Here is a 25,322-nt window from a genome sequence, read left to right on the forward strand (position 1 = left end):
TCGACTGGGAGAAAGAAAATGTACTACTGTAAAAATATGTGCTTTTGTTACCTTTGTCGCAGCCAGTTTTAACTACGATAGTGGGGCATTTAAACCTTAGATAAACCGATTCTCCCAAACACACACTTTTTAAACTTAAATTGTGTACGCAACAATGCGCTGTTTTGTTTTCTTTCTCGCAGATGGCTTTCACAGAAGACAGGAAAGTTGTATTTATGGTTTACGATTTACTATTGCAGAATCTGAATTTGCAATAACAATAAACAGGGCTGAAGAAGGGAGGGGGGAATGGTGAGAGGGATGGTAGGAGATGGGCTGAGAGTGGTGGCAGGAGGAGGCAGAAGGGAAAGGGGGGACGAGAAGATGGAGAGGGAGACGGCGGGACGCGAAGGACAGAGTGGGGGAGAAGCAGATCGACAGAGGCAGGGGGCAGAAGAAGATTAGGTCGTACTGTTCCCATACATATTAAATCGTGCATTCTCTCTTTTCTTTCTTTTCCATTTAACGAAACTTAGCCACAGCAACGCGTGGCTGGATACCATTAGTAATTAAATAATTTTCTGAGCGTTACTTCCACCTCCACGATGTAGATTCAGTATTAGTTTGAAGAAAGCCTGGACATATGACAGAGTAACAAATGTACCCAGAGCCCTTTGTCATGAAGTTTCACTACTCTTACGTTGTTCATCGGGAAACCAACATCCGACAAGAACCGCCTCCCTCCAGCCTCCACCCCCCCCCCCCCCCTCACACACACTTTCTTTACAGCTCAAGCCCTGTGTACGCTTTTGACAGCGACGGTTACTCAGATCAAATTTTGTTCAGGTAGCCTAAAGTTAAGGTGCACTTATGAAGTATAAATATCTTCCTATCTCTGTTAAAATTCCTATTGACGTCGGTAGTTAGTAATGCTGTAACGACCTTTTGATCATTGATTCTCTGCTCTGCGTTAACTGAATTGAAAAATTCCGGAGTGGGTCATACGGAAATTCTCGTGCAGTTGTTCCCAAGGATACCAATACTTCTGTGGACGATTTCTAGTGCATCAATAACTAACATTTATCTTTACTCTCTTTGTAAGTCTTCTTAGTTTCAACTAATTACCAATCGAATGGTCGCTTCAAGGCATCTGTATAATTGTTTTAGCCAGTGACACGAATTCCATCAACTGTTCTACAGATCATAGCAGATGGTATTCGTTTTTTGTCATCTTTATATTTCTGCATTTTCCTCTGTAGACTACAAACCCACAACAGCAATAACAACGACTATGTTCTTTGGAAATGCTGCAGAGATTTTCATCAAAAAGTTGAATTATGTTACATATGAGAAATGGCCTGGTATCGCAGCTTCTTGAACCACTCGTTCTTCTCGCCTATTGCACTACTTAAAATTGCTCTTACTGTCGTATATGTATACTCCACAAAAATGTATTCTGTTCGCTCTTAATATGTTAGTAATCTAGTCGTTCAGGTAAGGTAAGAGAAAGTGCAATCTAACGTCAAGGATAGGGGTTAAAGGTACTAATACAAAGAACTTTTTCTGTACATATACGGCCTCTCTTGTAAAACGTTATTGAATTTTACTCCTCAACTAATAAAAAAATAAGTCTTCATATTAAGTCTCTTGCGTGATGAAATTTCCATTTTAGCGATGTGGGGGGGCAATGGAAGCGGCGTGATTAACAGCTGTCAGTGACAAGTTCATCTGGTCCAGTCATGACGCGTCGGAACGCGGCACTGCGCGGGACCTTGCGGCGTAGTACGACAACCCGGAAGTAAATAAATACGGTATGCAATCAATAGAGGGTAAGGACGCAAACAAGGGAAGCGCATGCGCCATGACACGGTTTCTAGGGCGTTGACCTGGTGCAGATTGCACTCTCGGCTGCAATAGGATGCGCGCGCTTCTGTTTGGTCCGCGCTGGTCCGAAGTCCGAGAGTCATGAACTCTCGAACGGCTCAGTAAATGGTCGCGCCTCTTAGAAGGCTCGTCGCTTCGGTAACAAGTGGTTTAAAATTTAGAGAAGTTAGAGCTTTGTAAAAGCGTCACGTTTCAATACTGCTTCACATGAAAAGCCACAAAACATTTGTCGCTGACTGTTCCAGTGATATGACGATTACAAACACGTTTCCACAAATAGTTACAACATTGATGTCTTGTGACAATTTCATTATAGGATGTAAACAGTTTATTTGTCCATAAAACATCTTACAATGAAATTGGATGAATCAGTACATAGCGAATAACATTAATGAATGCTACTTAGCATATATAAAAATCTAATGTCACTGAAACTGCAGGTTCATCCATTCTACAAGGAGGACATCAAAAAATTGTCAGTGATAGTTTAAAAAACATATTTAATGAAAAACATTTCATACCCCCAACAGTTCGAAATTAAATGGCTCTCTTCCTCGTAAGAATGACGCTAGAATGGATGATACAATGGTTTCGAAGTAAAAGTTGATTCATTAAATTTACCTGGCATCAGCATGAACAACATTAAGCAGTAGAGAATATCTATTATTGATAGAGTTCAAAGATTCAGTGTCTACGATTTGCTTGTCTGTTAGTGTTTACCTTGACTAGTTCGACGTCCCTAAAGGATTTTCTTCTTGATGGAAACTACAGAGCTCAATGAATGAATGCGTGAATGATAAGGGAGGAACATTGCTAAATTGTCGTATTTGCGCTGTGATCCGTATGTACTTCGCTAGCAGCTTTTGGAACAGCAAACTAACAACTTTGTTCTGCAGTATGAAGAGAGCACATATGCGAGCACATATGCTGCCTCACGCTGACTAATAGGGGGCGATAATTTTTTAAAAGCGAAAATCACACTTTTTTTAAGTCCAGCGAACTGTGCAAGTACATGATCAAGTGCACTAATCAATGATATAAATAATAATAGTTAACGCTATAATGTACATTTGCTCAGTAAACTATTGGAATGCCATTATCAATTTTATTTTATTTTTCGCCAAATGACTCCAGTATATTTTAAACTGCTGAACTACATGCACCTAATGATTGACAGGAAACAACAGTAAAATGAACTCGAGACGCTTGAGGAAGCAACTGTCTTAATTAACGGAGAGGTGGTAATGTTACTCACCTTCCGTAACATCCCAAGTGTGGCGCGCTTACTGACGGAGGAAATGCAGCGGGCTTCGGGCGAACTGTCCACGTAGTTGAGCGCGCTGCTGCCAGATGTCGGTAAGCTCCTACCACGAAAATGGCGGAGATCTATATTTAGTGGACTGAATGAAGACTGAGAAAATGCAGTTTGAAATGCAAGTGTTGTTTGTGTATGTGATGCTGATAAACCTTTGAAGACTTGTGACGTGTAATTTGCACACGTCACGGCCTCATGTGCCTCAACAGAAGACTGCAATACAAGACTGAAGGCGAAAACCCACTCGAGTACAACTCTCAAGACTGAGAAGGTGAGACTGTTTTCATGACAGCAAGAGGCGTGGCGGCTTCCGAATCGTTTTGACTTCTTCTAATCTTTATAAATAAACTTATTTACATAAATGCGGTATAGTTTAAGTCCGGTGAAAGTTATGTTTAGAGCAGAACTTGTGGTTTTAGTTATTAAAAGCTTGGCCAATGACCTTATTTCAACCGTGACGGTTTGTTTGTGTTACGCATACGCTGTGAACTACTTCGTTGCTTCAACGCGTATTATTTATTTTGGCAAGGTGGTCTTTTCGTTCCTCATATTGTTTCCAAGCAATGAAAGCTGTGTGATTGTTTTTGATGATATACGCGGATGTAGTAGCACGTGATGTAAACATACCTGTCGTATTTACTTCGTATTGCGTTTCTCACGAGTTGTGTATCTAGAAAACTGAGTTTGTTTTGTTAATATAAGATATAAAACGTTCCTGAAAGCGTTACAAATATTACAATTTCTAGTATTTGCCTTATCTAACAATTTTTTCACGTAAAACAACCGTATGTCGGTTTTGAAAATTGTTGATACGATACGACACAGAAATCACAATAACAACACAAAATGTATGTGTGTATTATTTACTTTAACAAACGCATGCCCATTTCTCATAAATGTTATCAATTAAAATTTTACCTGATTAAGATGCTTATTACTGTAATGTAGGAGTTGTTTGTTTTTATTCGATAATGTAGGCCTACACAGTAAGCAATCGCATGTTCTCTTGTCACGTTTGTTTATGTGCTTCCAAATTAATTTCAGTTTCAGTGTATTATGTAAATCTATGTAGTTGGGAAGTGTCAAATTTGCCGATTTGCTCAGTGGGGCAACGTTAATTAATTTGTGTTTCGGTTATAGTCAAATTTTTGCCTCGAGCCTGCGTTTGACACTAACATAACCCAAATGAAGTGATATTCGGCAGTTAACTAAACTTCGGTTTGGGTTGGTCAACCATTCCGATTGTGTCAGTGATGCATAATTATTTTATGCTTACTCTGTAGAAGGTGGTAGTGGTACTAAGTTGAAATAAATAAGTTCACCCATAACTGCTGTATCGTCGGCGTTTTTTCACGGCACACGAGGCTCGGGAATCTTGTAGTCGTGACCTACTTTAAGAGTCCCGCGTTAATACGCTGAAACGCTTAAGTAAGTTCCTGTGGAGGGTGTTCATATAGCAAGGCAGCACACCATCCCCCAACTGCGATCTTTATTTCAAGTTCTTTTCATCTGACAACCGGAAACAGAGCAAGAATAAATTTTACTGTTTCCCAATGTTTTGGAGTATTTGAAAGCGTGTTTGTCTTCTTCAAAACGGCGCTCGGCTAAACAGAATAAAAGGTCTGTCAGTACAAGACTCAAAGCGAGGAAGATTGTCGGCTGTGATGTTCATTGTACGAATTATTTGTGTACTGATGGAAGTAATAATGACAGGGATTAACCTGTAGTAATTTTATTGTTTCAGCCTACTTGATATTTTTACGTGTGAGGTGATTACGGCACTGGATTCATGAGGAACAGACTGTAAACCCCTATACTGGCTATCGAGACTATGGTTTGGCGGTTCTTTTCTTAGAATTGTCGGGGCTAAAGCACTGATGGTTCCTTTGGAGTAGCCATAGCGAGTTACATGTCCTGTCCTTGACAGTATAAGATCTCTCTATAACGCCCTCGGGAATTAAAAATCTTGTGCTTTCTGCCTTCAGTGTTTTTGAATCATATAGTTACTACATCAAAGAAGCAGAGCTACTCTGTTGTGGCGTAAATAGTTATAAAATGTTAAGTCAATAACATTAACTTTTAATTTGAGCCTTTTACTAGTAATGTGATTGCCCGAGTCAAAGATATTCGTGAAGATTTGCAACTGAACATACAAAGGGATCGAAACAGAACATCGATATTTTGAAATATTCCTCATTGTTTCGATTTTATTGCTGACGCATGTAATGGCAGATTTTCACTTTGAAACTGTTACGCGTTTCGGGATACTACGCTGCTTCGCTGCCCGAATATAACAATGTAAGGCAAATATGATTGTTTTAATTATTAGTATGCTGTAGAATATATCACATGAAATCGACTGTCTAAATTCTACGCGATTAATTAACCACAAATCGCTTGTGGTGAAGGCGTAGTTTTCATTTCCATCAGCCAGATAGGCAGTTTGCGGTTATTATACCCGTCGATATCATTGTTGATGCTTTTGAGGTTTCTCTCAATCACTCAGTACGGCGATCTTGGTGTAAATCTGCACGAAATTGGAGAAGAATGTGGTTTTTTAAAATAATTATTAGACAGCAAATTAACTTTAGACATTGATAGTAAATGCTTTTCCTCGACATCAGCAATCCGATTGCAATCCTATCTTTGTCCAGTGAACAGTAATCTTATTTCGTTTACTTATTGACTACATACGTACTGTTTAAAAAAATATTAGGTAAAGACAAAAGCATCCTTTGTTGAAATAAAATGTCGATTTTGTATCCATTACTTTGCAGTTAGAAAAGTGTATCTATTTCTACCCAGTATTTTTCCCCGAAAAATGACCTCTATGTCAATGCATATTTAGATCAGAGATTTCGTTTTAGTGAAATTTTTATTTGGAAATACGTTCAGAAATCACATTCGATGACATGTGTCTTGACATATTTCATACGTTGCCATCGTCGGAAAAACATACTTGTGGTCTTACAGACCTGTAATAAAACTGATCTATAGGACCAGAAACATGTTTCTGCGACAATGACATGTCACACATGGGTCAGATATATTTAAACATTTCAAGGTGGATTTGAGAATGGCCTTAAAGCGAAATCATTTTTCTGTAAAATAAATGAATAATGAACAGTCAAATAGCGGAAATTTCTTTCATCAGATTTTTTCCTTGCGTTATGTGTTATTAATAAAAAATACAATAATAATGGTAATAATGATATGATGAGTAGCTCTTTCTGTTTACTAGGTTAATATTTCATTCTTTGCAAAAGAATTCTCTCCTAGCAAGCGAATAAAGGATTCAGTATAACCTGATTTTATTTTTGTATGATTCTATAAGGTGATAGCTGAATTTACTCTTCGTGAAACCAGATAGATTGATAGTGTTTTCTGTGGCCTACAATTTTTGTCAATACGAGGCGTACACAAGTTTACCTGTAAGTGCAGAACAGGGAATCAGTGATCATAAGGCCATTGCAGCATCTCTGAATATGGAAGTTAATAGGAATATAAAAAAAGGGAGTAAGGTTTATCTGTTTAGCAAGAGTAATAGAAGGCAGATTTCAGACTACCTAACAGATCAAAACGAAAATTTCTGTTCCGACACTGACAATGTTGGGTGTTTATGGAAAAAGTTCAAGGCAATCGAAAAATGCGTTTTAGACAGGTACGTGCCGAGTAAAACTGTGAGGGACGGGAAAAACCCACCGTGGTTCAACAACAAAGTTAACTTAGGAAACTACTGCGAAAGCAAAGAGAGCTTCACTGCAAGTTTAAACGCAGCCAAAACCTCTCAGACAAACAGAAGCTAAACGATGTCAAAGTTAGCGTAAGGAGGGCTATGCGTGAAGCGTTCAGTGAATTCGAAAGTAAAATTCTATGTACCGACTTGACAGAAAATCCTAGGAAGTTCTGGTCTTACGTTAAATCAGTAAGTGGCTCGAAACAGCATATCCAGATACTCCGGGATGATGAAGGCATTGAAACAGAGGATGACACGCGTAAAGCTGAAATACTAAACACCTTTTTCCAAAGCTGTTTCACAGAGGAAGACCGCACTGCAGTTCCTTCTCTAAATCCTCGCACAAACGAAAAAATGGCTGACATCGAAATAAGTGCCCAAGGAATAGAAAAGCAACTGGAATCACTCAACAGAGGAAAGTCCACTGGACCTGACGGGATACCAATTCGATTCTACACAGAGTACGCGAAAGAACTTGCCCCCCCCCCCCCCCCCCTCTAACAGCCGTGTACCGCAAGTCTCTAGAGGATCGGAAGGTTCCAAATGATTGGAAAAGAGCACAGGTAGTCCTAGTCTTCGAGAAGGGTCGTCTAGCAGATGCGCAAAACTATAGACCTATATCTCTGACATCGATCTGTTGTAGAATTTTAGAACAAGTTTTTTGCTCGTTTTTGGAAACCCAGTATCTACTCTGTAGGAATCAACATGGATTCCGGAAACAGCGATCGTGTGAGACCCAACTCGCTTTATTTGTTCATGAGACCCAGAAAATATTAGATACAGGCTGCCAGATAGATGCTATTTTCCTTGACTTCCGGAAGGCGTTCGATACAGTTCCGCACTGTCGCCTGATAAACAAAGCAAGAGCCTACGGAATATCAGATCAGCTGTGTGGCTGGATTGAAGAATTTTTAGCAAACAGAACACAGCATGTTGTTATCAATGGAGAGACGTCTACAGACGTTAAAGTAACCTCTGGCGTGGCACAGAGGAGTGTTATGGGACCATTACTTTTCACAATATATATAAATGACCTAGTAGATAGTGTCGGAAGTTCCATGCGGCTTTTCGCGGATGATGCTGTAGTATACAGAGAAGTTGCAGCATTAGAAAATTGTAGCGAAATGCAGGAAGAACTGCAGCGGATAGGCACTTGGTGCAGGGAGTGGGAACTGACCCTTAACATAGACAAATGTAATGTATTGCGAATACATAAAAAGAAGGATCCTTTATTGTATGATTACATGATAGCGGAACAAACACTGGTAGCAGTTACTTCTGTAAAATATCTGGGAGTATACGTGCGGAACGATTTGAAGTGGAATGATCATATAAAATTAATTGTTGGTAAGGTGGGTACCAGGTTGAGATTCATTGGGAGAGTCCTTAGAAAATGTAGTCCATCAACAAAGGAGGTGGTTTACAAAACACTCGTTCGACCTATACTTGAGTATTGCTCATCAGTGTGGGATCCGTACCAGATCGGGTTGACGGAAGAGAGAGAGAAGATCCAAAGAAGAGCGGCGCGTTTCGTCACAGGGTTATTTGGTAACCGTGATAGCGTTACGGAGATGTTTAACAAACTCCAGTGGCAGACTCTGCAAGAGAGGCTCTCTGCATCGCGGTGTAGCTTGCTCGCCAGGTTTCGAGAGGGTGCGTTTCTGGATGAGGTATCGAATATATTGCTTCCCCCTACTTGTACCTCCCGAGGAGATCACGAATGTAAAATTAGAGAGATTCGAGCGCGCACGGAGGCTTTCAGACAGTCGTTCTTCCCGCGAACCATACCCGACTGGAACAGAAAAGGGAGGTAGTGACAGTGGCACGTAAAGTGCCCTCCGCCACATACCGTTGGGTGGCTCGCGGAGTATAAATGTAGATGTAGTTGCAAAGTTTTCTGTCTTCTTTCTTTCATTGCCGTGTAGAGCAATTGCAAGTTTTACCGTGCTGCATCTACGTACTTTACAATGCACAAGAGGAAGAAAGAACTAAAATCCGGGCGTAAAGCATACTGGCGACAATTATTAAAAATCTGTTTGCAATTAGCCTACGCTGTTCATTATTCTATACCCTACTGAATTTAAGAAACATTTGAGGCATTTGTTTTTGTCATTATCATAATTTCTCTCCGTAAAAGACTCAGTTGTAAAATCCATTTACGCTTTCCTTTTCCATCAGTCACGTCATATTATTTTCTTGTCCCTGCTGCCTTCATTATTTGTGTTTTACTATGCCCTTGTGTTCCTCGTTCCCTGTCCCTCCCATTTGCTTTATTGCTGGAATCAACAATGTGAATGTACCTGCCTGTAATTCTCTCTCGTATTCCGTCCTTCACACAGAAATATAAATTTTGCTGTTTTTCTGTTTTCGCCATTATTGTTTTTTCATTGTTTCTGCTATTCCTATACTTAATGCTTGGCGCGATGGGAGGTGTCACCTCAGGCAGGTTAGCGCGTGTGCAAAACGTCGTGTTACACCATGAACCGGAGACAGGTAACTGTTTGAGGCCCCAAAAAAAGCGCTGCGGCGTCCTATCCAACCCTCGCCTGGGACATACAGTGAAGAGCCAAAGAAACTGGCACATCTGCCTAATATCGTGTAGGGCCCCAGCGATCTAGCAGAAGTGCCGCAACACCACGTGGCATGGACTCCACTAATGTCTGAGGTAGTGTGTAAAGAACTGAATCCTGCAGGGCTGTCCATAAATCCGTAAGAGAACGAGGGGGATGGAAATCTCTTCAGAACAGCACGCTGCAAGGCATCCCAGATGTGCTCAGTAGTGTTCATCATGTTTGGGGAGTTTCATTAACAGCGGAAGTGTTTAAATTCAGAAGAGTGTTCCTGGAGCCATTCTGTAGCATCTCTGGACGTGTTGGGTGTCACATTGTCCTGCTGGAATTGCCCAAGTCCGTCGAAATGCACAGTGGACATGAACGGATGCAGTTGATCAGACAGGATGCTTACGTACGTGTCACCTGTCAGAGTCGTATCTAGACGTATAAGGGGACTCATTTCACTCAAACTGCACACGCCCATACAATTACAGAGCTTCAACCAGCTTCAACAGACCCCTGCTGACATGCAGGGTCCATGGATATATGTCTCCATCCTGGTACACTTCCAACCACTCGATACAATTTGAAACGAGACTCATCCGACCAGGCAATATCTTTCCAGTCATGAACAGTCCAATGTCGGTGCTGACGGGCCCAGGCTTTTCGTCGTGCAGTCATCAACGGCTTCGAAAGCCCATATCGATTATGTTTTGTTGAGTGGTTCGCACGAAGACACTTGTTGATGGCTCAGCAGTGAAATCTGCAGAAATTTGCGGAAGGGTAGCACTTCTCTCACGTTGAACGAATCTCTTCAGTTGTCGTTGGTCCCGTTTTTGCAGGCTCTTTTTCCGGTCGTAGGGATGTCGGAGATTTGCTGTTTTACCGGATTCCTGATATTTACGGTACACTCGTGAAATGGTCGTACGGGAAAATCCATGTTGATTCCTACAGAGTAGATACTGGGTTTAAAATCGCCACTTCGTCGCTGCTTCGGAGATGCTATGTCCCATGTGTCGTGCGCTGACTATGACACCACGTTCAGACTCACTCAAATCTTGATAACATGCCTTTCTAGCAGCAGTAACTGATCTAACAACTGCGCCACCACTTGTCTTATTTAGGCATTGCCGACCACAGCGTCGTATTCTGCCTGTTTACATATCTCCGTATTTGAATACACGTGGCTGTACCAGTTTCTTCGGTGCTTCAGTGTACATGTTGTTGTTAATGGTCATCACTTATTTTGCAACCTAAGTAACAAAACTCGTCTACTACTTTTGTGTCTCCTTTCCTAATCTATCAGCATCGCCTTTACACTTGTTTAATTTTCATCTTATTACCTGTTTACGAGACACTATTCATTCCATTCCATTCAACTATTCTTGCAAGTTCTTCGCCGTTTCTGACAGAATTACATTGTCGTCGGCCAAATTTCCCTGTCCATTTTCTTCTTGGTTTCTTTCGCTGTTTGATGTACAGATTGAATAACATCGAGGTGCTGTTACACATCTGCATCTACACCTGTACCCTCAAACCACTGTGAAGTGCATGGCAGAGGGTGCGGCCCACTGTACCATTTATTAGGGCTTTTTCACATTCCATTCACGTCTGTTCGAGATATCGCATTATGTTTGAGCTCAGAATATATTGTAAGACTCTACAACAAATCGATGTCAAGCATACTGGACGGTAGTTTTGTGGATCACTTCTACTTGCTTCCTCGTAGACAGTTGTCTTGTGCTTTCTCCCAGCAACTTGGCACGGTGTTTTGCTCGAGGGATCTACGAGAGATTACAGTTAACAGAAGGGTTAACTCAGCCATAAATTGGGTATAGAACGTCATATGGATTCCATCGAGCCCTGGAGTTTTGTTCAATTTTAACGATTTCAGTTGTTTCCCATGAGCTTCACTCATCTTTTCAGTACTACTGGGTTTTTTGTTTATAAAGGAACATTTTAAAATGGAGTTAAGCAATGCTGCTTTTGCTTTACTACTCTCAATTTCAGTTTCTTCCTTGACCATGAGTGAATACGAACTTTAGTGCCACCAAAAGCCCTGACTCGACCAGAATTTCTTGGGATTTTGTGAAAGATCTTTCGATAGTCATTAAAGGCTTCACGCATTGCTCTCTTCACTAACACACGCCTTTGATTCAGCTTTTCTCTGTCTATTGCCCTACGCTTTTTGTTATACCCATTATAAAACAGTCTGTGTTTCTTCAAAAGTTTCTTCACAGTGACTCCTAGCCATGGAGGAGCTTTTCCACCTCACTGTTCTACTGGGTAAATATCTATCCAGTGCATGGTCAACTGTTCTTTTAATTTGAGCCATAGCTCTTCTATATGCTCCTATCCTGAGCTAAAAGTTTCAGTTCCTCATTGAGATATGACACTACTGCTTCTTTGACTAGTTTCCTGAACATATAAATGTTTCTGCTTGTTCTAGTTGCCCTTTGTAATTTAGTGTTCATTGCTGCTATAACTGTCTCATAGTCACTGGTATCAGTTTCGATGTGGACTTCCTCAAAGAGGTCACTTCTGTTTGTTGCCATTAGATCTAATATATTTCCATCATGAGTGGGATTCTGAAATATCTGATCTGGGCAGTTTCAGAGAAGCCATTTAGTAGCGTTACGCATGTCGTTTTGACACGCCCACCACTAACAAAACTATATCCCAGTTCATTGTTGGATGACTAAAGTCTCCTCGAGTGATTACGATGTGATTAGAGAACTTAAGTACAAGGCAACTGAGGTTTTCTCCAAAGTTTTCGGTTACATTAGAAGGCGAGTTGGGTAGTCGATTGAAGGACCCTATTATACTTTTACGATCTCCCTCGATACCGAGTCTTGCCTAAACATTCAGTCCAGTTTCAATTTCTACCTCGGTGGATGTAAGTTTCCCGTTTACTGCAAACACAGCATCTCCGTTTCCCTATCCTTCCAGTATACGTTTAAACGTTCCCCAAAGATGTCGCTACTGTCAACTCAGGTTTTAAACAGCATTCTGTGCCTAGTATTATGTGAGCTTCAGTATGTATTAGGAGCACGTCAAACTCTGGCACTTTGTTGCGAATGCTTCGGCAGCTACCCACTAGGACTAATACTCTCACCTGTGGGAAGCATTTCGTAACTGATGCTTCATAGTTTCCTATAATTATTATGTGGAGTGGATTGAGAGTCGCCTGATCGTAAAAAAAAAAAAAAAAAAAAAATTCTTGTGTGCACCCCACGCACAATCAGCTACCTGGGTAATGCACACATGACATTTTTAGGGAGACTCTACAGTTCTCAGCCCTTCGGCACAGACCCAGCAAATCGCAGCTGACTTATCACAGACGCTTCGAAGTCTCTGGTTCAGTCATTCGACTCCACTCAGACCAGGTAGAGTTCTGAGTCAACCCTGCTAGTCGCTAAAATGATCGATGTGTGATCTCAGAACGCAGATGACAAGCAACGTGCGTCACAATCTCTGTATGTGGTTGCACCCTGTTCCTTCAGTGACTACCGGAATAGCCTCTTCAACATGCTGAATGAGCCCTCCAGAAATGCATGCTGGGTGCACTTGATGTTCCTTCCCACTCCTTGCTGCTATTTCCTACGGAGTACCATTATTCGCTGTACGTTCGAGCTGCCGACGATTAATAGACTCCCCCTACCCCTGTGCTTCGATTGCCCTTGCCACAGCTTATAGAGCAGTTTTCCCAACATGTGAACCAAGTCTCACTGGCTCGGTTTCGATTTCAATGGAAGACGTCTCATTCCCTTCCCAACTAATACTTTTCGTTCTTGTCCTTTGACAGAATTGCACTCTAGTTTCTGTCGGATTAAATTCTAAATACAAGGCCTATTATGACATATATACAGTAGTTAATAAACACATACAAAAAGTTTTGCATCACCCGGTTCCCAGAACTCCTGAAGACAGACGTTGACTGTGGATATTGTATCACAGACACAATTCCTTTGACTGTTCGGAGATGTCACTAAACCCTCGCCTATTAGACGGAGGTGGGCCGACAGGCGATCAGTTCCAGTCATTCCACCAGGAAAGAGGTACACAGCTCGTGTTATCTGTAATTCAACCATGCCTAGACGGTCAATACCGCGGTTCGATCGCGCCCGCATTGTTACTATGTGCCAGGATGGGCTCTCAACAAGGGAAGTGCCCAGGCGTTTCGGAGTGAACCAAAGCGATGTTGTTCGGACATGAAGGAGATACAGAGAATGAACTGTCTATGACATCCTCGCTCAGGCCGCCACTGCTACTACTGCAGTGGACTACCGCCACCTACGGATTATGGCTTGGAGGTACCCTGACAGTAACGCCACCATGTTCAATAATGCTTTTCGTGCAGCCACAGGACGTCGTGTGACGACTCAAACTGTGCGCAATAGGCTGCATGATGCGCAACTTCACTCCCGACGTCCATGGCGAGGTCCATCTTTGCAACCACTACACCATACAGCGCGGCACAGATGGGCCCAACAACATGCCGAATGGACCGCTCAGGATTGGCTTCACGTTTTCTTCACCGATGAGTGTCCCATGTGCTTTCAACCAGACAATCGTCAGAGACGTGTTTGGAGGCAACCCGGTCAGACTGAACGCCTTAGGGTCGCGCGGGATTAGCCGAGCGGTCTAAGGCGCTACAGTCATAGACTGTGCGGCTGGTCCTGTCGGAGGTTCGAGTCCTCCCTCGGGCATGGGCATGTGTGTTTGTCCTTAGGATAATTTAGGTTAAGTAGTGTGTAAGCTTAGGGACTGATGACCTTAGCAGTTAAGTCCCATAGGATTCCACAACCATTTGAACGCCTTAGACGCACTGTCCAGCGAGTGCAGCAAGGTGGCCGACGAACACCTATGACATTGGTTCACAATCTCCGTTTTTGAATGAGTGACTCAGATATTCAGCTGCAAGTATCTTGTAGTAAACTCCAGAGAACATATTACACTAAATTTATTTTATTAGATATGTTCGCTATATAATCAAAAGTGCCAAAGAATGCGTGAGTAAGAAATAACAGGACCTGTCTGCTCCTAGTGCTTTATAAAAGCGGAGATGTATTGAACTTTATCAGTCAAGATAGGTGTATCAAAAGCAGAGTTTTAGCATTTTAAAGATATACCAATCCAAAATTAGCCAACTTTCTCCTATTTTGTTACAGCTCACCTTCCTAGGAAGAAAAGATCATTGTAATAAAATAAGAAAAATCTGAGCTCGCTAGGAAAGATTTGTGTTCATTTTTCCCGCGCGCTGTTACAGATTGGAACGGTAGAGAAGCTGCTTGAAGGTGGTTTGATGAATCCTCTTCCAGGCACTTAAAAGTGAATTGCAGAGTAGATAAAAAATGGGGATGAAGCCAATGAGGATGGAACGACATGAAATAATATTAGTGAAGTGAAGAAACTTAATCGCCTTTGCTCGTCGCTGTTTCAGGCAAGAAACATGTAGACGCACTGTGGTACATGTTTAAGCCCTAATAAAATATGTTACAGACTAGAACAAGATAAGCAACATGTACTACGCCCCTTTTAGCACCCCAAGCCATCGAGAAAATTAATACTCCTTGTGTTAAACAGAAATAGCCATTTCTGCATAATAAGATCGTAGAATGTAGTATGCTAACATTACTGAAATACTTAATGCCGGTTAGTATACGAATTCCTTCTGAAAGGACAGTGCCTAAAAAAATTATTGGCTAAGGCGACCGCTTCCAGAGAATAAAAAATTCTGGTTCGAGTCCTTGTCTGACATAAGTATTCATTTGTCAATACATGTTCATTTTATTTACTGTATTTATTTAAACGAATCGTTAGGAGGGAAATGAAGGAACAAGAATGATTTTCATACATTAAATGATGATCGATTTGTAGGCGACTAGCCTACAACAAATAATTGCGTAGCCGTCCGGTATAATGAGTTAACGGAGTACAATTTATTCGTGAAAAACTCACACTGAGAAGAAAACTAAAAACAACAGAGAAGTAACAAAAACTAGGAGATTCTATAGTCTTACAGCAAAGATAAAAAACAACACATGACTAAAAAAACTCTCGCGCACTTTTGATCTCACTTTGCACTAGACATGAAAAATATCACTGCCACACAGCCCCCCCCTTAAAGTGCGGAGCCCCAGGGATATCTTGATACTTGAATTTTATTTGACGTCCAGCTCTGGTGTGCGTCGGATGTCTCGGGGGCGGTGACGTTGTTGTTTGTGGTGGTGATCCACCTGTCTCAGACGATGTACTGAGCGGTGTTTGGGTATGCTCTGCGTCCATCAGGTGTTGATGCACAGGCGTGGTGTCAGAGGTCGGAGAGGGTAAAACCCATGCTGGCTTGACACGTTCAATCGATACCTTTGTCGTAACACCATTATACATTATGTCCACGGTATGCTTATTTCTACTCAGCACCTGAAATGGGCCCGTATATGGTGGTTGTAAAGGCGATTTGACTGAGTCTGTTCGCAACATTACGTGAGAGCAATTGTACAAGTCTTTGTGTACAAACACCTTACGGTTACCATGGCGAGAAGGTGGCGGGCAACGTATATTTGTGCAGTGACGTTTTAGCTGCTGCACCCAGTGTGTGAGGCACTCTGATCCAGGTAGTAAGGTTGGTACTAAATAATCTGCAGGAATCCGTAGCGGTTCGCCGTAAACCATCTCGGCAACTGATGCACCAATATCGGGTTTGTGAGCTGTCCGCAGGCCTAACAACACTAATGGTAATGCTTCCGTCCATCTCTCTTGATGACACATCAATGCTGCTTTGAGTGTTCTGTGCCATCGTTCGACCATACCATTACTGGCAGGGTGATAGGGGCAGTCGTGTGGTGGCGTTGGAAACCGCACATTTTGGATAGCTCGAGGAACAACGTAGATTCGAACTGACGTCCTTGGTCAGTTGTGACATGAAGGGGGCATCCAAAACGGGCAACCCACGTACACAGAAACGTCTTAGCAGTAGTTTCGGCTGAAATATCGACTATTGGAGTTGCTTCTGCCCATCTTGTGCACCTATCTATAGCCGTAAACAAATATCTGTAACCCTCTGACTGTGGGAGAGGTCCAACCAGGTCTACGTGAACGTGTGCGAATCTAGCAGAGGTACCTTTAAAATCTCCAATATCAGCACGCACATGTCGTCCTACTTTACTCTGTTGACAAGGAATGCAGGAACGTACCCAAAGGCGCGCGTCTCTTTTCATTGAAGGCCACACATAGCGGTCTGTCAGCAGCTTTATTGTAGCGTTGGCTCCTGGGTGCGATAGTGTGTGGACACTGTCGAATGCCGTCTTGCGCAATATTTCTGAAATGAATGGTCTTGGTCTGCCCTGAGAAAAGTCGCACCACAGCTTCCGCTTGGAGTTAGGCACCAGAATTTGCTCGAACTTCAGACCTGTAGACGGGTCGTTTAGCAGCTGTCGTAGCTCTGCATCCTTGGTCTGTTCCACTGCAAGTTTATCATAGTCTATAATTTCTGAAATCCCGCAAATACGTGAAAAATAGTGAGCCACTAAATTTTCTGCGCCTCTTAAATGGCGTATATCTGTCGTGAACTGACTTATGAACTCAATATAACGGAACTGTCTTGGTGAGCATTTATCACTGGTGTTTTTAAAAGCCGATGTTATGGGTTTGTGGTCTGTAAACACAGTCACTGGTCTAGCCTCTATTTGTGGGCGGAAGTATCGAATTGCTTCGTAGATCGCGAACAATTCTGTCATACGCGCTCCACTTCTGTTGTGCAGTCTGTAACTTTTTAGAGAAAAACCGTAGTGGTTGCCATTGCCGTTCTACCCGCTGGTGCAGCGCCGCCCCTATTGCTGACTGGCTCGCGTCTACAACAATAGCTAATTGTGCGTAGTGAACTGGGTGAGCGAGCAACACTGCTTTGCTGAGGCTTGCTTGAAGATCATTAAATGCTTTGTCCATTTCTTGTGTCCACTTAACTATTCGTCGACCTTTGGCGTCGCGTCCCTTGAGTGCATCAGTGAGTGGTGCTTGCACCGCAGCCGATGCTGGTAGGTGACGTCTATAAAAATTTATTAATCCCATGTATCGTCGTAGCTCTTGGTAGGTTGTCGGTTTCGGAAGGGCCTGTATCGCCGCGATCTTCTCTGGCAGAGGCAATATACCTTCTGATGACACAGTATGGCCGAGGAAAGTGACTTGGTTCTTGTGCATGACGCATTTATTTTCGTTTAAAACGACTCCGTAGTGAGATAGACGCTTGCGAAGTTGACACAGATGCTGTTCATGTGTTTGACTATCCGGAGAGAAAACCAAAATGTGATCAAGATAAGCAAAGCAAAATGTTAATCCCTTTATCACCTCGTCGATAAATCGCTGCCAAGTCTGTGCTGCGTTCTTAAGGCCAAAAGCCATAAATAAAAACTCGAATAATCCAAATGGTGTAATCACTGCTGTCTTCTGAACATCTCTTGGAGCCACCGGTATCTGGTTGTATGCTTTCTTGCAATCGAGGACGCTAAAAATTTTCGCGCCGGCCAAAGCACATGTGAAGTCCTGTATATTAGGTACTGGGTATCTATCTGGAATGGTTCTTGAGTTTAATGCTCGGTAATCCCCACACGGTCTCCATGATCCATCTTTCTTACGTACTAAGTGTAGGGGTGAAGACCACGGACTGTCTGACCGGCGAATTATTCCTGCCTGTAACATTTCCTCGAATACCGCCTTTGTTTCTGTCACTCTCTCTGGTGCGATTCTACGTGCTCGTTGTGAAACTGGCTGTCCTGGCGTGGTACGAATATAGTGAACCGTGCTATGTTTAACTTCTTTTGTCTGTCCGTCAGAACATCTCCGAATCTTTTCTTCGTCATGTAGCTCTTCGACTACAGAGTTGCCTATCGCCTGTAGCTTCTCACAAGTTGTATGCCCTTTAGTGCTTGATATTGCACTGTTGTCCGTCAGATTTAACAAACGTTTTCCTTGTACGTCGACCGCCAACTCGAAATGTGCCAGAAAATCAGCGCCCAAAATAGGTTCTGATATACCAGCTATCACAAAAGTCCAGATAAACTGTTTGGAAAAACCCACATCAATCTTGCACACTTTACATCCGTACGTGTTAATCACCGAGTTATTCACTGCCTTCAAACGTGGCTGTATGTCTTTTTCGTTGTGTGGCGCATGGCTGACAGGAAGCGAACTAATGTCTGACCCGGTATCCACCAAAAACCTTGTACCCGTAAGTACGTCTGATACATACAATCTTTTCGAAGCAGGAGGCATATGTATTGACGACTGTTGTCGCTGACATGAAAACACTGCACTGTTTCTGTACATACCTTGGTTGTCTGAGTAGGCGCATGGTGATGTACATCTTGTAGCATTTCTCCCAAAACGTATATGGTACCAACACACCTTACGCTCGTCCTCTTGTTGACTTCGTGTTTCACGCCCAGCCCGGTCTCTCTTGCGCTTAAAGATAATTTGTGGTCGTTGTAGCGTGCTTAGTTGCGCTCGCAAATCATCTATTGCAGTTTTTAAATCTCTGATTTCGTTTGAACTTTTTGCTGTTTGTCGCGTTGCGACCGCGGCACAGTTTACTGTTATATCGTCAGTTTGGTCTTGCTGGTAACGGTAGTTACCGTACGTGGCATCTGTCGACGTCATTGCGACTGTTGCAGTAGGCTCGTGCGTCTCGTAGATTCTGTCTGCGGCGAGCAGCAGCTTGTCAACTGATCTTTCGTCGTATATAGCTAGTGTAGTTCTTACTTGCACTGGTAGCTGTTGTTGCCATACGTGGAGTAACAGTCTATCAGAGACTGTCGATCTGTCTACCAGGCTGCGTAAATGACGCCAGTATTCTGACGGGGTCCTATCTCCCCGTTTCTCTTGGTACAGTACTTGTTTGACTCTGATGTCGACTGACTTCACACACCGAGAAATTAATTCTTCTTTCAGTCTACAGTATGCTCCTTCAGTAGGCGGGTTCACTATAATGTCAGATACCAAAACCGAGGTCTGATGGTCCAAATTACTTATCACCAAGGTGAACTTCTCGTGATCACTGAATATTCTTTGTTGTAGAAATATATTTTCCATTACCGCGAACCATGTGTGTGGCTGAGAAGGCATGAATGGGGGCGTTCGTAATTGCAACCGTTGAGTTGGTGAAGCGTTGAAACCAACGGGTACTTTCGTTGCTGTTACTTGCTGTGGTTGTGCTGCCATGGATGTTGAACCAACGTCATTCCTTTGGTCCGGTATATGTTTTAAGTTCATATCTTTCGAAATATGCAACTGTAAAGTTTCTATCTCATTCTGAAGCCTATGAATTTCTTCCGTTATCGAACCGTATCGTTTGCCGTCGTCGGTCATTGCTTCCGCAGTTAATGTTCGACTTAGCTAACGAAAGATTTAAAGTTCCTTAATCGGAGGTCACCAATTATGTAGGCGACTAGCCTACAACAAATAATTGCGTAGCCGTCCGGTATAATGAGTTAACGGAGTACAATTTATTCGTGAAAAACTCACACTGAGAAGAAAACTAAAAACAACAGAGAAGTAACAAAAACTAGGAGATTCTATAGTCTTACAGCAAAGATAAAAAACAACACATGACTAAAAAAACTCTCGCGCACTTTTGATCTCACTTTGCACTAGACATGAAAAATATCACTGCCACAGATTTATTCTGTTGGAACAAAATTTCAGTGTATGGGGTATTTCGTTGAGTACTTATCTTTCTGATACTTCTTTCTGTTTGTTTATATCTTATTCTTGATACATGAGAATTTACCTAACAACTTCCCACCAAAACACATTTGGCATCTTAATTTTAATGGCAGTGTTTTTATGACTGCATTTTTCTATTTTGCTCGTGTCTCGGTCATATCCTACTACCAGTCCTAAGGAGTTTCGGACAGGTGACAAAGATATTTCCTATTTCAATTGTGTTGGTTGACCAAGTTCAAAAATGGGTCTGAGCACTATGGGACTTAACATCTATGGTCATCAGTCCCCTAGAACTTAGAACTACTTAAACCTAACTAACCTAAGGACAGCACACAACACCCAGCCATCACGAGGCAGAGAAAATCCCTGACCCCGCCGGGAATCGAACCCGGGAACCCGGGCGTGGGAAGCGAGAACGCTACCGCACGACCACGAGATGCGGGCGGTTGACCAAGTAATCAATCGGTACTGTAATACAGCATAAGAAGTTTATATACGTGAAAATTTTTGGATTTACATTTCTATAACTGTACCATTTTATGTTGATCAGATTTGACTATGTATACACCATCATATCAAATAATCACCTGCAGTAGTGATTGATCAGCCATAAAAGAATTTACAAAAGTGTTCCTTGACGTACTAGACAAGATTGTATGTTCAACAGGTGTATTTTTTGATCTATCAAAGACCTACTAAAAAAGCTAGAATCATCAGGAACGAAACAAACTGTTGATAACTGGTTCCAATCAAACCAGAAGAACAGAGTATGAAGGGTAGAGATCAATTGAAATGGCTCTGAGCAGTATGGGGCTTAACATCTGAGGTCATCAGTCCCCTAGAACTTAGAACTACTTAAACGTAACTAACCTAAGGACATCACACACATCCATGCCCGAGGCAGGATTCGAACCTGCGACCGTAGCGGTTGCGCGGGTACCAGACTGAAGCGCCTAGAACCGCTTGGTCAAAACGGCCGGTTAAGGGTAGAGGTATAGCAGCTTCAAATAAAGCAGTTCTTTTTGAAACATTTAACGGATTCCAAGTATAAGGAGCGGTCAAAAAGTTCCCGTTTTAGTGCGTTGCTGCAGCGTATACACTATGTAGCGCGATTCCGATGCGGGTATATAAGCATCGACATTTACGCCACGGGTTAGTTGGCATTCGTGTCTTACCGACGGTCGTGCGGTAAATGCGGAAACGAGAACTATAATGACGTTAATACCAAATGCTTCCAAATAAGACCAACGTGACGCTATTCTTTTCTTGACTGCCGAGGGACAAACATCGTTAGACGCTCATTGGCGAATGAAGAATGTGTATGGGGCAACATGCTGGTCGCGATTCGACGTAAGATGTCCGTCGATCTGGGAAGCTGGCGTGATCCTTTACGGATGACAACTCAAGTGGAAGACACTCGAGCACTCCCGTCATACAGACCTGATCTCTTCCCATACGATTTTTATGTCTTCGGTCCCTTAAAAATTGCCTTGAAGGGTCGACGATTCCTGTCGGTCGAGGATGTGTAGCAGGCAGTTACGAACTACTATTCGCAGCAGAACACGATATTTTACCAAATGATTATCGTCAACCTTGTGCGTCAGTGGAAATATTGATTGCCTCAGTGCTCATGACGATTTTGCCTGATTGGCATACCGATTCTTAGCAGCATGTTAGTACCAGATAATTTTAGACGTGGAGAAAAAAATTCTTTTTGCTGATGACAGCAACATTGTAATTACAGATAAAACAGCAGAACTCACAGTAAAGAAAGCAAATGAGACCCTAATTGGTGGGTTGTTTATAACTGATCACCATCACGACCATTACTCTGTCACACACTCAGAAGATCTGTGGAATCTAATACTAGGCGCGGAAGCAGAAGGAGCCCTACCTAGGATGTAAGGGGTGCACCGTACCAGGCCGCCGTCTTCAAGAGGGCCCCGAAGACTGAGCGCACCATCCACCGCTAAGCTAATTACGTGTTCTGTTGCTGTACGTGCGATAATGAATGAAAATTCTACAAAATATGTTTTTGTATAAATTCAAAAATAAAATTAATACATTTTGAAACACTAAAGTAAAGCTGTCATCTACGTGAAGGCTGGTGTGAACACTACAGTGCTTTGCTAGGACAGGTCCCATTAGAGGTGGTATGCTGTTGTCTGCTTTCCGCCTTTGAATTAACTTACCCATCCAGTTAAAGCGAGACCTAAATTTTAACGTGGACCCCTAATCAGGGTGCAGCCCACCTTTTTTTCAAATTAAGAAACATCGCCTACTAAGGCAGCGTTAGGTAATAAACCTAACTTCTTTATCATCTAGGGTATCCAGTGTAGTGCTCGCACCCGGGAGACGTAGTGGTGTAGGAGCATCTCTGAATTGGAGTGCTAATGTTCATATAATTTGTAACTTAATTCATTACTTCCACACTCTCTAGTCTCACTAATATGATCGGGCCGGCCAGGGTGGCCGAACGGTTCTAGGCACTACAGTCTGGAACCGCGCGACCGCTACGTCGCAGGTTCGAATCCTGCCTCGGGCATGGATGTGTGTGATGTCCTTAGGTTAGTTAGGTTTAATTAGTTCTAAGTTCTAGGGGACTGATGACCTTAGAAGTTAAGTCCCATAGTGCTCAGAGCCATATTTTTAATGTGATCACATTTCAAAAGCCTGAATAATCACATTTTGCAGCACGAGACAAGCAGGAAAAGTCAGTGAAGCTCTGGGAGGTACCGGCAGGGATTACCGATTCCAGTGCCGTGCCCAGCTGCGCTAGGTTTCTTGGTTGAGCGTTCAGTTTGGTTGCCAGTGGAGTGCGGTAAACACATCCTAGTGCTCTTCGAACCATGCACGTACCACGCTGTGATTTGCGTGACACGTTGCATTAGCCTGCTGGTAGATGCCATCGTGCCAAGGAAAAACAAACTTCATGTAGGTTTGGACATGGTCCCCAAGGGTAGATGCACACTTGGGTTGATCCAGTGTGCCTTCCGAAATGGTTAGGTAACCCAGGAAATGCCACAAAGCATTTCCCAGACCATACGCTTCATCTTTGTAGCAGGATGTTCGTTTTCAGACGCTTCACGCCGTACATCTCAAAGGCCATCTGTCCGATGGAGCCTAAAAACGTGATTCATCGGAAAAGGCGCCTGTCTCCATTCAGTGGACGTCCAGTTGCTGTAATGGCGTGCAAATTTCAGCCTTCGTCGCCGATGAACAGTAGTCAGCGTGGGTGCGTAAACCAGGTGCCTGCAGCAGAGGCCAATACGCAGCAACGTTCGCCGAACGCTCATTGAGGAGACATTGTTGGAGCCTCTTGGTTCACCTGGGCGGATAGTTGCTCAACAGTTGCACGTCTATTCGCCCGTACACATCTCCGAAGTTGTAGATGCACACGTGTCATCTATAGCCTGTGTTTCAGCACAGTTGTCTCGGCGCCTGATTTGCATAGAGCCTTTCTACCATTTACAGTGGCAGCTGAACAGCTTAAAAACTTAGCCGTTTGGAAATGCCTCCATCCTTGGTCCGAAAGCCAATGATCATGCCCTTTTGGACGGCAGAAAAATCTCTGTAATTCCGCATTATGACAACGTCTGCACTGATTCACAAATCATGCTTTATACAACCCACACTGCTAGTGCTGCCACATGCCGTCTGTGCGAGGTTTCTTCACGTTGACCTCTAACAGGAAGTCGTCACATTAATGTGATTGGACCGAGTAACGTCATTTGAAGGAGTAATATCTGAGAATGTACGTTCGGAGCACTGCATTGTATGGTAGTGAATCATGGACAATGGCAACAGCCGAACAAAAGAGAATCGAAGCGTTTTATATGTGGTGCTATAGAAGAACGTTGAAAATTAGGGGACTAGTAAGATAAGGAATGAGGAGGTTCTGTGCAGAATTGCCGAAGAAAATAATACAAAGAAAACACTAAAAAGAAGGGAGAAGTTGATAGGTCATGTGTTAAGATATTGGGGAATAACGTCCATTGTAATAGAGGGAGCTGTAGCCGGTAAAAACTGTAAGGAATAACAGAGATTGAAACACATCCAACAAATAATTGAGGGCTTAGGGTGCAAGTGCTGCTCTGAGATGAAGAAATTAGCGCAGGAGAGTAATTCGTTGCCGGCTGCATCAAACCAATCAGATGGCTGAAGACTGAAAAAGCCAACGTGGCTGGTTTCTCGGAACGCTGTGGTTCAATCTCGACCTAAACAAAACGCATATAGTGGTTTGTACATTTGGGAAAACCAGCAAGCTAGGAATCAAATTTAAAATTTCATAGCATTACAAAGATATCTACGTACAATTTAATTCGTTCGATTCGGTGATTCGGAAGCTTAATAATAATAATATAATAATAATAATAATAATAATAATAATAATAGAATCAGAATAGAAACAACAGAATAGAAAAAATGAGAAAAGACCTCGGACAGCTAACACGATTTATAAGAAATGAAATATCAGACAAAAAACGAAAAAGGTTAGGTAAAATCTCACAACAAGAAGCGATAGAGCAACTAGACGAAAAGAAGCAGAAATTACAAGCATTGGCCAAACGACTTAGAAGACACAAAAAAAGTGAAAATAGAAGGAAACAAAACCAAACATTCAACACAAACCAAAAGAAATTTTACCAGACAATAGATAACACACACATTAAAATAGACAATCCACCAAACATAACACACATGGAACACTTCTGGAGCAACATATGGTCAAACCTGGTACAACATAACAGGCATGCACGGTGGATACAAGCAGAAACTGATACATACAAGATGATACCATAAATGCCTGAAGTGATAATTTTGCAACATGAAGTCACCCAAGCAATTAATTCTACTCACAATTGGAAAGCCCCTGGAAAAGATAAAATAGCAAATTTCTGGCTAAAGAAGTTCACCTCAACACATTCACATCTAACTAAATTATTTAACAGTTACATTGCAGACCCATACACATTCCCTGATACACTTACACATGGAATAACTTATCTGAAACCTAAAGATCAAGCAGACACAGCAAACCCAGCTAAATATCGCCCCATAACATGCCTACCAACAATATACAAAATATTAACTTCAGTCATTACACAGAAATTAATGACACATACAACACAGAACA

At 42.4% G+C, this 25,322-nt stretch overlaps 1 protein-coding gene across 3 annotated transcripts in view; it reads left to right on the top strand.

Annotated features, from left to right (window-relative positions):
* Positions 1–3,239: 3,239 nt before the first annotated feature.
* Positions 3,240–25,322, top strand: part of LOC126187490 (uncharacterized) — a 1,186,162-nt gene continuing 1,164,079 nt past the window's right edge. For all 3 annotated transcript variants that reach the window (XM_049928600.1, XM_049928599.1, XM_049928598.1), the window contains exon 1: positions 3,240–3,449. The gene's annotated coding sequence lies outside the window, so the exon portion shown is untranslated. The remainder of the gene's footprint in view (positions 3,450–25,322) is intronic.

Source organism: Schistocerca cancellata, chromosome 5, assembly GCF_023864275.1.
Source record: "Schistocerca cancellata isolate TAMUIC-IGC-003103 chromosome 5, iqSchCanc2.1, whole genome shotgun sequence".
Classification (NCBI taxonomy): Eukaryota; Metazoa; Arthropoda; class Insecta; order Orthoptera; family Acrididae; genus Schistocerca; species Schistocerca cancellata.